The sequence below is a fragment of the Myotis davidii genome, unplaced genomic scaffold (genome assembly GCF_000327345.1).
Source record: "Myotis davidii unplaced genomic scaffold, ASM32734v1 scaffold478, whole genome shotgun sequence".
In the NCBI taxonomy this organism is placed as follows: Eukaryota; Metazoa; Chordata; class Mammalia; order Chiroptera; family Vespertilionidae; genus Myotis; species Myotis davidii.
Window position 1 is genome coordinate 4,029,579 of NW_006289570.1, and position 10,585 is coordinate 4,040,163.

A 10,585-nucleotide genomic window follows, 5' to 3' on the forward strand; every position below is an offset into this window, starting at 1 on the left:
GGGTTATGCTCCTGGTGTCAAGTCTAAAACCTTTGTGCCTGGCCCTAGATCTCAAAGATTTCCTTTTTCCTCATAAAAGTTTAATAGTTTTATATTTAAATCCTTGATCAATTTTGAGTTAACTTTTGGATATCATGTATAGTTTAGGTCAATGTCTTGGGGTCTTTTTTTTGTGTGTCCATGAATGTCCAAGGACTCCAGTACCATTTGTTTAAAACGCTTTCTTCTATTGAATTGCTTTTACACCTTTGTCAAAAATCAATTGGACGTATTTGTGTGGATCTACTTCTGGGCCAAGATCCCAGAGCAATTTTGACTCAAATATTGAATTTGGGTGAAAAATAAACACACACACACGAGAAGTCAATCTATACGAAGACGGAATGAAGACTAACATGTGAAGCACTTATCAAACAATCTAACGCTCTCTGTAATTAATTGTGAAAGTGTAAGAAATTGACTGTGAGAACCTGATCGTTCAAACATAGACCCAGGAAAGCGGCCCAAAGCAGCCGAGTGTGTTAAAACAGGCGCTGACTTCGGAGCCAGGGAGACCTGCAATTGAACTGTGATTTCATCCTTTATCACGTGGGAGACGTTGGGCAGGTAAGCGAGTTACCAAACCTCCTGGAGTCTCACCTTCTCTATTGTTCAGTGGAGATCATATCACCTGCCTCACAGGATGACTTGGTGGACTGATGAGATGGGGGCTACTCTGTGGCTAACAGTGAACTTGGTCCACAGTCGCTACCTTAGGGACAGATCTGAGGGGTGGTTTGGGAGTTTTACTTCATACTCTCTAGCACACGCCTCCCAAATATGCGCTGTAAGTAAAAGGGATGCTTGCTGTGCCAATGTGTCTTGCAAATGACATTTCTTAGTCCCTCTCTTCAGCCCACTTCCTGCTCTTAAGCCCTTCTCCTATAGAAATTGCAGAGACGCTACCGGTCTGTAATAGAGGTTGAGTATCTTTTCTACCGAGCATCAGAGCTTAGTGGGTTTGTCCTCAGGACTGGCATCCAAGGGTCCGCATTCCAAGCTTGTCTGGCTACTGACCTCCCCGGGAAAGGAGGTACATTTTCTTTCGTTGGACAGCAGCCTTTTCCCTAGACAGCGGATGAAGCTTAGTGCCTACCTCCCAAGGCAGCGTAGGAGGGCAATAAAGGAATAAATAAGTAAAATCACACAATGTAGAATACACACTGGATTTCCTGGTACCTTAATGTGTTGAGCAGGGGTTGGTAATGGCTTGAGTCCAAATCCTACTTCTCCCCCCCCCCCCCCCCCACACACCTATTTTTGTATGGTCTGAGAGCTAAAATGGTGTTTACATTTTAAAGAGTTTTTAAAAGAGAGAAAGGAAGGAAGGAAGTTAGGAAGTTAGGCAGGAAGGAAGGGAGGAAGGGAAAAAGGGAGAAAGGAAGGAAAGAATATGCCATAGAGTCATACTTGGTTTGCAAATTTTAAAATATGTACTATCTGGCCCTTTTCAGAAAAAGTTTATTGGTCCCTGTTGTAGAGATAAAACTGAGGCTCGGAGAAAGGGAAGATGTCATATACTTGAAGTAACACAACAAGGAAATGGTCAAATTATGCATCTATTCATCCATCCAAAATACATAGATCGGACTCCCTTTATACACAAAAACATGGCATAGTTAGTATAGTATTTCCCAAAGTGGGTTCCAGGGAGGATTCCCAGAAACAACATGTCCTTAGCTCAAATGAGTTCTGGAAACTCTGAAAATTCCATAACCTTCTCTTACGATCACTATGTATGTCAGCATATCAAGGCTCTGAGAAGTCCTGCAGCAAAGAAAATAACCTGGTTACCTTTGTTGAATTCAGCATGTCCTAAATTTATTGAGCTGGAGAACTCTTGTGTTCTGTTTATTTTGATGATAGCCATGCGATACCATTCCTCAGAAACACATTCTGAAGTCGTAGGCCAATCACTTGAAAGCTGGCCCAGCTATTTCCTTGCTTCAGGGCCCTGAGCAAGCAACCCAGCTTCCCCAAGTCTCATTGGTGGAAAGTGAAGACTCATTTCCGCCTCCATCTCTGATCCCATTTCCTGCTTTTAGAGCCAATGTTCCCCTCAGAGGCATTCTTGGCAATTTTCCATGTCATTGGGCCGGCGTGAGAGAATGTTAATGCTTTATTTATTTTTTCTCTCTGGTTGGATATAATTTTGTCATTTCACAGAAAACCTGAGGCCTCCAGATCACACCAGCTGCACTTTGATGCCATCGATGCCCTAGTAAAGGATGATGGTGGGGGTCAGGTTCTAGAACGCTCAACCTAAAGACAAGTCAGGCATGTAGGATTCATGGAGACAGATGGAATACAGCCAATAAAAGGGTCTGTCAACATCCAGAGACTGGCTGGAACGGGGCTGGTTATTTCCTGGAGGTGCTGATGAAGGAATGTGTAATATTAGAAGAATGCAATATTATGGACTCCAGCCTATACTCTATGATTAACACAGCACCAAACCATAGACATTCAGCAAGATTCCAGTCTTAGAATGGCAAGCCTGCCCCAGAGAAAGATGCCCAAATAGACCTATCCTTGGGACCAATTGGTTGGTTCAATGACTAGGTTGGCTCTCTTTTGCCCGTGGGTCTTTGCATGGGTTGTTCCCTCTCCCTTAGTTGCCCCTTTTCTTACTTTTAACTCGTACACTTTTAGTTTCTGCATCAGTGTTACCTGGACCCCTATAAGACTTAGGTAGGTTCCCTACCTGACTGTGGCCATACATCCTGTATCTTCTCCGTCAAAGCACTTACCTGGCCTTCTGCTGACTTTGGACTTGCCAACTGGACTCTAAGTCCCAGGCAGGCAGGGACTGGCTTTGTCTTGGTCACCGTGGCCTCTGCAGAGCTTGGCGTGGTGCTAGACAAAGGGACGACTCAACAAACATTTGCAATAAACAACGAGATTGACTACGTGAGAGTACGCACTCTCTGGACTCCCTGATTCTCAGACACATTGGGGAGATTGAGGCAGCTCAGCAGACTCCCTAGAGGTGTGGATGGAGCTGGGGATGGGACCAAGACCCTGTGACGCGAGGTGTGAGACTCGACCTCCTACCCCTTGACCACGTCTCAAATAATTTACTTCCTTCCCACCAGAGTGTCCACGGCCTCATGCTAGTGTTTCCTGTCATCGCTGTAGAGGTTAAGACTATTGTGGAGAATTCTTTTTATAACAAAGGGGGTCCTGGGGCAGAGGAAAATCTCTCTCATTCCTGGGAGTAGGAGGAAGGTGTGCTTTGGGGCCTTGGATTTAAATGAGTTGGCAAATCCCTGTTAATTCTCTTCCCTTGCTGGGTCTTCTCTGCTTCTCATTCCGCAGAGGAGAAAGCCAGCCGGTGTCACCCATGATTTATGCCCCGCTGTTTGCTCTCTTGCCCTAGAACATTAAACACCCGAGCAGAGGGGGATGAAGAGGTAATCTCAGGCTGCCAGGCTGCCAGACGGGTGTCTGGGGCGGGCTCTCTGCTCCAGTGGGAAACGAGAGGAGATTGAAACGTGAAAAAAAAAAAAAGAAGGAAAAAGCAAAAGACCCATGGGGCTTCAACATAAAAGGAACAAGGGAGCCTCTGTTTGCTTCAACCTCTGCAAAAAACATTGGCCTCTGAGCTGAGAGACCTGGCTACTGGCTTTCCTTGTTTACTGAGCGGCGTTGGGCCAGGCTTCCCTCTCTCGGAGCCTCAGTTTCCCCCGTTGTTAAAGGAGGGTCTGGAAGGCTGGAGCTCCCCACTGCCTCAGGGATCCGAATGAAGCTGGTTGGTGCAGAGGACTTGTGTGGAGAGAGGAGCGTAGTGCAGTGGTTAACCATGTAGACTCTAGCTTCACCTCCCACTGACTGTGTGGCCGTGGCCTTGGGCAAGCTCCTTGCTTCTGAGTCTCATCTGAATGAGTGGCTGAGAACTAAAGCTCCCATTGGTACTGGCACTGAGCCAGTCCTTTTTTGAAATATGTTTTTATTGATTTCAGAGAGGAAGGCAGGGAGAGAGAGAGAGAGAGAGAGAGAGAGAAACATCAATGATGAGGGAGAATCATTGGTTGGCTGCCTCCTCCACACCCCACACTGGGGATTGAGCCATAGGCCCTGACCAGGAATCGAACTGTGACCTCCTGGTTCATAGGTCGACGCTCAACCACTGAGCCACGCTGGCCTAGCAGAGCCAGGACTTAAGAGCCAGCCTGAGATGGTTCCCCAATGTGGCCTTGGTGCTCCTCTACCTGAGTTCCCTGCTTGGGGCCTGGCTGATGGGGGCAGGGCATCCCTGCCAGCACTTGGAAACTCTGGGCAGAAGGGAGGAGCTATTTTCAGTGGATTCTGGTTCTATTTGTGGCTGGGAGTTGGCCCGGGCTGCAGGGAAGCTTTGGGTAGAGCAAGCTGGCCGCTGAAACGGGTGTATTGTCTAACATCAAGAGGGCAGGGAGAGGAGAGGGAGGAGGAGAGGGTCCCAGGGTCTTCCTCCCTGGCCATCACTTTCTATCCTGTTCTTGTCAATTCCACCTCCTCTGCCTTCTCTGGGGGGATTTGGGTAGCAGGACCGGCCTTTCAAAGGCGGGTTGAGTAACGCGGAGCAATCCATCAATCCATCAACGTGGTTAACACAGCGTTCCCAACCAAACAGCACTGCTTTTCTCAACCTGAAGCAGGATTCCTATTCCTAGCGGAAGTGCGGGTTATTGGTTAAGGTGTGACGAAGTTATTAATCCAAGTGTAGAGGAAGCACCCCCATTTCCCCACTGGACCCCGGGGCAGTACCTGGCCACAACCCGCCTCCCCCCAAGTCCCCGCCATGTGAGGAAGCAACTTGCTTGACTTGCTAACTTCTCTAGGCCTCAGTTTCTTCATTCATTTTAATGTGGGGGTGGGGGGCCTACCAGGGAGGCTTTGGGAGTTCTTGAGTTCTTTCCAGCTGCAATTCTGTGATGCTCTGATGCAATCATCAGACAAGGTAAGGCCGGATCCTTTAATCAGAGGATGGTTGGCAAGACTGGGAGGCTCTGAAGAGAAGATGACATGCTACCCTGTCATTTTCCGGATGAGAAAACTGAGGCCCTGAGGGCGGGGTCGGGTCAGACAATGAGTCAGCTGGGCCAGGAATCCAGGCCTCGCACCGCCCATTGCAGCAGGCCTTCCCTGACACTGGGCCGCCAGGCACCTCTCCCTGGGACGAGAACAGGGCGGAGGCACATCTACTGAGCACTTCTGTGCCTGTGTGAACTCATGTAACCCCCACAGTCATTCATTTTCTGGATGGAGTGACCCATATAGTAAGTTTTGGTGGCAGGTCTGCCTAATTAAAAAAAAAACAACTCAATCACTATTTGAGTGTTTCCCCAAATCCAGTCATTTGGATACTATCCTCATTCATTTTTCTAAAAAATATATTTTGATTGATTTCAGAGAGGAAGGGAAAGGGAGAGATAGAAACATCATTGATGAGAGAGAAGAGAGGCTGTGATGGGCTGCCTCCTCTGCAGGCCCCCTACTGGGGATCGAGCCAGCAACCCAGGCATGTGCCCTGGACTGGAATTGAACCCGGGACCCTTCAGTCCACAGGCTGACGCTCTATCCACTGAGCCAAACCAGTTAGGGCTCCTCATTCATTTTTGACATAATTAGCTTTGTACTATTTGCTTCATGTTTTTTTTAAAATCAATTTGTCATTTTAAGTAAATTTAGCTTCATCCTAAGCAAAGAGATCTGTGATACTAAGCTTAATCTGTTATAATTATCTATCTATCTATATATATATATTAAACATAACTATTTAAATTAAAAAATCCATGTACCGACTAAAAATGCCTTTGGGGTTGAGACATTCCAATGAATACTTTAATTGGCTCTCAAACTTATTGGTTTATTTAAAATTAGTGAGGAACTTACAGAGCTCTAGTTGATGTAAGTTATCTCAGTTGATACTTACCTTGCTAGGAATTAAAACTGACAATATATTAAATGATTTACTCACATGTCAAAATGACATGATTGAAAAACATTGTAAACCTATGACATTAGCATAAAAACATGTTTTTATGAAAAATAACTATTTCGAAACACAAACATTTAGTGAGAATGGCATTGTTTTCTATGTATTTGCAGGTCTATTAGAGTTTGACTTAATAGAAGAATTTTGCATTCTTATCTATGCTTCTGCATTATCTATGGCAATGTGTTTTAGTTTAAATAAATGAAGATAATCCAGCCTCATACAATTAAGATAATTGTGGTTATTCTTATTTGGCATCACACTAACACGTAATAAGTAGTAGTTTCTTAAAGTTTAGTTGCATAGATGGATATGAATGATTTTGTTTTCATACTCAGACTGAAACCACTGATTTGAATGGATCTTTTATTCAGGCATGATTTGGTAACATCACACACTGGTCATTTGGAAAATACTGGTTCATTGGGTTATGCAGCTTTTTCAAATGTTGGCACATTTCAGATACAATATCAAAGATGGACTTTTGCTAATATTACCGCAAACTAAGCAGTAAAAAAAATTAGGGATTGTCGAGTTCATGGTGGCACATTCAAGTTTTCCAAAATTTTAAGTAAGCTAGAATTGGACCATTGGCAACAAATACTATCAGCTGTTTTACTTCATGTGACAAGTTCATTTCGTACATTTTAAAGGAACTGTCTGCCAAATATCCAAGTCTGAATAACTGTAGTTTGCATGTTGACCATTCTTTCAAACAAAGTAAAAATAGGATTGTTTTTTGTGCACCTTCCGCCCACCCCCCCAATGAGAGAGGCTAGTTTAGCTTGCAACTCAAAAATTGCACACGTGCTTTCCCTTGAGACAACCACCGTACCTCCGCACGTAGCAAAAATGCTTTCTCTGTGGGGAGTAACTGATGAATGGGTACAGGGTTTTATGGTAGAGCGATGAAAGGGTTTTGGAACTGGATAGAGGTGGTGGTTGCACAATATTGTGAATGTTCTAAATGTCACCAAATTGCTCACTTTAAAATAGTTGATTTTATGCTCGTTGAATTTTACCTCAATAAAACAGCGAAACAAAGTACTTTATGCATAATTTCCATTTAATCATAGAGACTATTAAAGACTTGTATGCAGAGGCCTAGAGTTAATACAATTAATTTTTTTTTTTTTTACTGCTTTGTCGAGGACATTCTTAAGTGACACTGGCATTTTGTTGACTACCAGTGCAGGCAGGTAAAGAAGGTAATGGCTGCTAGTACACATGGGTACCACTGCCTGGATTTGTGCCACCGATTTTACCACCACTGCCTTTGCACCATCAGTGCAAATGTCAACATGGTTAAAAAAAAAAAAGAAAAGAAAAGGTAAATAATTTCTTAGTATTATTATTAAAATAGTTCCGATCTACCTTGATCTCTGAGTCTCAGGGCTCCCTATGGACCCGGGGACCCCACTTTGAAGACCCCTGCTGTATGCTGAACTTGAGTTGAGCTGACCCACCCCGGCAGTAGGGCTGCAGTGTGGATCCTTAAAGAACCTCTGGAGATTTGAGTCACATCAATGTGGGTCCAATTCCAGTTACCATCTGACCCCAGGGCAAATGGTTTCTCGAAAGCTGAGAGTCCTGGTTACCTTGTCTGCTGGGCTGGGACCAGGTCAAGGAGATGATGAGGGGTTATGAGTGTCCGGGGATAATCCAGACAAAGCACCCACCGAAGGGGAAGTGACTTTGATCATTAAGCAGCAGGACCAAGTTTTGAGAAGGTTGCGTTTTGGAGGCTTGAGGGACTCCGCCTGCCAGGGGCCCTGCTTGACCTTGGGAAACCTCCATCAATCAACCTCTCCATCTGTCCTGGGCTACTTCAAAGAGTCCCTGAGCAGCTGGGGGAACATTGTCAGCTTTGAAGATAGAAGGGGGAAAAAGCTGAAAGGAAAGCAGGAGGAGGGGAGGAAGGTCAGTGGGTAGAGGGGGTCTCTCACATGAGAAATAGGGCAGCAAGAAACCCTCTGAGCCTGGATTAGTTTTCTGTTTTTTTTTTCTTGACTCATCACACAAAGTTTAGGGCTTTGTTTTCAGCCAAAGTCCCCGCAAATGCCATCCATTGGTTTGACTTTTTGTAGGACACAAAACGTTTTCAAACTCCTGTGAGGTGAGTGATGTAGTGATCAGAATCCCACAAAACGGAGGCACGAGAAAGGGAAATAAACAGAACAAGTGGAGGCACTAAGGTTCAAATTTGTCTCCAGATGCAGAGCAGGCTTCCTTCCCATTGCTTCTTGTTAGGCCAGCGGTTCTCAACCTTGGCTGCACATTAGAATCACCTGGGAATCTTTTTTTAAAAGCCTGATTTCTGGGCCTCTTAGGCCCTTTCCTCGAAGCGAGTTTTAGCAGTTTCTTATTCAGAGAGAATCTACAAAGATCTGCCGTAACAGCAAGCAGGTGGGCAGCAGTGGGAATGAGATTCAGTCTGAAGTTTAACAGCGTGCTCTGGGAAATCACATCATCTGAGTTCAAATCCTGCGCCTCATATGTAAAATGAGGGAGAGTAACAGGACCGGCTAATTGGGTTGTTAAAGTGACATTAGATCCACATGTAAAGCACACATCTAGCATCAGCCCATCTTAAAGTTCAATCCATGTTAGTGATTATGAGAAAGAGGAGGCACACATAACGATTCTGGGGGCACAGAGAAATACCTCTTGCCGAAACCGGTTTGGCTCAGTGGATAGAGCGTAGGCCTGTGGACTGAAGGGTCCCAGGTTCGATTCCGGTCAAGGGCATGTGCCTTGGTTGTGGGCACATCCCCAGTGAGAGATGTGCAGGAGGCAGCTGATCGATGTTTTTAGCTCTCTATCTCCCTTCCTCTCTGTAAAAAAAAAAAAAAAAAAAAAAAAGAGAGAGAGAGAGAGAAATACCTCTTGCGTCCTATATCTTAGTTGAAGATTCATTTTTAAATTCCTTAGTCCAAATTAAATACAAACGTGATAGTCTGTCTGCCTCAAGACAGGTTAAAGTGATATGCCAACAACCTGCCCTCTCCGGGTGGGCTCCCCTGGGGAACTGTGGGATTGGCTGAGCGGATTCCCACAGCCTACTGGCTGAATCTTTGTCCTGAGCCTCCTGATTGGGGGAGCTGCTCTGGGGTCAGGTGCTGGCTTTGATCCAAGCAGAGGCCACCCAACTATAAAAACCCATCCTCCAGCCTTTCCCTGAGCAGAGGTTTGGGTAGCAGGACTTGTGCCCGGAGGAGATGGAAACTGAAGGCAACCTGGAGGAACAGGTGGGAAACCATTATTTTGTTTGACGTTCATCTATCCTGTGCACTTACTATTTCCTCTCTTGTTCCACGAAGGCTATAATTGTATAACAGAGAGGGGAAATGAGGACAAGTGTAAATAAAAGTGAAAATAATAAGTAAAGGTGCCAGGTTGAGATGGGAAGGGAAAAACCACCGTTAATATGTGGACTCCCTGACTCCCTACCCCCCCACCCCCGTCCCCACCCCAAAGGTCAACAGTAGGCCACCACTGAGCTTCAAATATAGCCGTGGGCTTTCTGGAAGCCAAGGTGAAATGATAGGCAATCAGCTTGCATAACAGAGAGGAAGAACATCTGTTTCTGTGAGAGTAAAGCAAATCCTTTCCTGAATTTGAGCTCAAATGAATGAAATTTCTTACTTGGGATTTTATTTCAGGTGACAATGCCACAAAGTGGACAGTAAGGCATGATTTTTGTTGTCAGCTGGGTTTGGATTTGAAGTTTGTTTTAGTCGCAGCTATTCCGGGCTGCGGTTTGTTCATCTGTAAAATGGAGATAACGATAATATCTACGTATTCAAGCTGTGAGGATTCAATTAGGTGAACTTGTATAAATAAATATTAGCAGCGATTAGTTAACCAAGAAATTTGGCTGCCCATTGCTTGTCATGCGAAGTTCTAGATGCTGGGGATAACAAAGCAAACGGGATCCTTATCTTCAAGTAGCTTTGACATTGTAATGGGTAAACATGATAAAATGGTTAAATCATTGCAGAGGGTATGGGGGGGGGAGGGGAACGGTGCACCAAATGCAAGGATATACTAGTATTTCATTTGACTGGTTTTCTCAGACATTTTCCATAAAGTCAAGGGCATAATGTTAAAATGCAACTCTGCGGAGGTAAGTCTGTTAGGGCCTGAGGTAATTCAGTGCCGGGATGTAAAATTCTGCAGGCTGTTTTGGATGGGTTACAACATATTTTTTTGTTTGCACTCACTTCATCCAGCTGAGCGTTAGCGGAAGCAGTTTGAAATGGTATATAAGTGGAACCTTGAGTACACTAACCTTACATTTCTATGAAATTAGCTTTAATACTGGGTACTATTGCTCTAGTTCCCTGGTTAAGTAGCTTGAGGCGTTGTCTCGTCTAGAGAGCTATAGAGGCAGGAAAATCTGTCTCCCCGCAAATCGGTAGGACCACCTGTTTGTCCTTCTCCGCCAGCCTTTCCAGCGCCACGGGCACGCCTACGCTCCGAAGCCCCGCCCACCACCAGGGGGCGTGGCCAGAGGACAGGGCCCCGCCCCCTCCCAACCCGCGTCGCCCCGCCCTCTTTTCCCGACCG